We start from the raw sequence: 2,500 nt of genomic DNA on the forward strand, positions 1-2,500 counted from the left end.
CGCTTCATGCTACAGAAACCGGAATAAGCCCGGGCAGCTGTGAGCCAGCTCCAAGGCTTCACTTTTACTCCACTGAAGGAGAAAAACCATCGTTACACTATGAAAAGGTAAAACGACAAGAGTAACTTTTATAATGTTAAAACGCTCAAAGCGGAAATCGTTAAAATATTCATCCAATGTTGCAGTTGTTATCGCCACTGAGCGTTATTACCAGAGAAACAAGCTGAATAAGAACAAACACAAACTCATTTAATTCTTGAACTGTTTGTTTAGTTATTTTGTCTTTTTAACTTGGAAAATATTTATATTTTTCAAGTTGTAGTGGTGGAACGATTTCACTCCATCACTCCTTGGGTCACTTCCTCTTAGACATTTGGAACCCCGGGTGGATGGGGGGAACTCCCATATGAGAAGGTCAATTATGCTCGTCAGAAAATTTGAATTTTTAAACTCCTAAAAAAGACCAATGTGGCCGTTGCTCGAGCTTCATTAGACCCCTAAAGCTACTGTTTAAGAAAGGATCCCGCGCCCACTTGTACACTCGACTCGCGTACTCGAAAGATCAGCGGATCTTTTTCGAGTGCACCCTAAAGGATACTTTGACAGCTAAGAATGGTGACGTTTGGTCATCAACACCCTAACAGCAGAATCTTTGATTTGTGGTTGTAGTGCACAGTAAACAGGGTGGGACCCAGGACAATCCCCTGCGGAACTCCATAGTGTATACATAGGGAGGGTCTCAGATTGAATACAATTTACCAAGACGTATTGCTTCCGATCCTTTAAATAACTCTGTAACCATGACCCATCTGTACCACTTATCCCTGCATTTTTCAATTTCGATAGAAGAGTTCTGTGCTTTATGATGTCAAAAGCTTTTTTAAGGTCCAGGAATGTAGCTGCATTTATTTGTTTGTTGTCTATTGCTCATTTCCAATCATCAATGAGAACTGTAATGCTGTAGCACAAGATGAAAACTTCTGATAAGCAAACTGTTCTCTACTTTTAGGTTGTTCTCCTGGGCAAAACCCTGTAACTGCTTATTTGCAAATTTCTCTAAAACCTTAGATTAGCAGGGAAGCACAGAAATTGGATGGAAAGTGTCACATGAGGTTGTGTCCTTAGCTTTTGGTAGGGGTGTAGCTTTGGCAATTTTCCATAAATCAAGGAAAGCACCTTGTCTGAAAGATCCATTGAATAAATATGTAACACTTAGAGCTATCTGTACTGCAGCAAACTTAGTAGCTCTAGCTGGTACGCCATCAGACCCGGCAGCCTTGGTTGGATTTAAACCAATCAGGGCTTTATATACTTCCTCACTGTTAAGCAACCGAAATTGTAAGGTGGAGTCACTGCCATTCACTGCATCAAACAATGGAGCAAGAGACTCAGAACTTCTTTCTTTGTCCGGGTATTTTTATTTTTCTATCAAAACAGAAGGAGCAATGCTAGTAAAATGGGAATTCATGACAAATAAATTTGTAAATTTGGCTGGGCATACGCGGCGGTGCGGAAAAAAAAATTACAGACAAATGTATGGAAAATTATAAACATTTATTGAGCGTCTTCTAGCCAAGTTACACCCTTCAAACCTGGTAAATACAATCTTCCACCTAGTATTTCAACATTGCCATTCACAAATTGTGTAAAATTCGATTTCGCAAAAAGTTATTTCCCACCTGTTCCCCACACAAACACTGTAATTTCTGACCGCTTTGCCTACCCGTCAAGATGGCGTCGAAAATCGTGATGAGGTCCATGTTTTTCTTTTGATTTCCAAGATCTCTCACAAGGTAACAAAGAAAGAAAAAAATCACTGATATCGCCTGAGAAAATAAAAAACGAAAAAATAGCAATGAAAATGAGAATCCGATTATACTTGCTTTGATGATCGGACAAGAAGCCATACGTTCTTTCTAATTGTCTCGGACGGGGATCACCAATAACCTCATGAATGTTTTCAACGGTGTTACATCTCCTCGTGTATTCATTTACCGTTGCGTTTTGCCAGTGGGCTTTGACCTTAACTTAACCTACGGATTAAAACCTCAAGTCAGTGGCATCAAAATTGTCACAAAATTGGCTCATAGCCTCTTTGATTTTCCAAATACATAATTGTTAAAAATCACATTAAGTAGCTGGCTGCACTTAAAAGTGGTCACTCAAATTTCATAAACACACACTAAAGAATCGCCACTGCACCCCGTCAAATTAAGTCTCTTAGACTTTTCAGGTTCTCGATTTCTCTAAAATAATATCTTGAAAAAAGTAACATTGGAAGTTATTTGTTGATATCATTTGTTTCTGGTTTTGTTGATGTTTTTGTCGCTTGTTAATTTTCAGACAATTTTATGTTAATATGATATCATATGACTTTTTTGTCTTTGTTGCTGTTGTCGCAGATAATACTGTCGCTTATCAAGTATTGTTTTCAGGCGCTTGTACAAAAACCGCATAACTGATATATCACAATTGGGAAAGGCTGGATCCAGACTTGAGA

General features: G+C 38.6%; 1 pseudogene across 1 annotated transcript in view; it reads left to right on the forward strand.

Moving 5' to 3' along the window:
* The window catches only part of LOC145478139 (uncharacterized), a 51,102-nt pseudogene that overhangs the window by 20,045 nt on the left and 28,557 nt on the right, over positions 1–2,500 (forward strand). The window contains exon 11 of the transcript XR_014048255.1: positions 2,436–2,500. This exon is cut by the window's right edge and continues 10 nt beyond it. The product of XR_014048255.1 is annotated as an uncharacterized LOC145478139 (transcript). The remainder of the gene's footprint in view (positions 1–2,435) is intronic.

The sequence above is a fragment of the Orbicella franksi genome, chromosome 1 (assembly GCF_964199315.1).
Source record: "Orbicella franksi chromosome 1, jaOrbFran1.1, whole genome shotgun sequence".
NCBI classification, from domain to species: domain Eukaryota; kingdom Metazoa; phylum Cnidaria; class Anthozoa; order Scleractinia; family Merulinidae; genus Orbicella; species Orbicella franksi.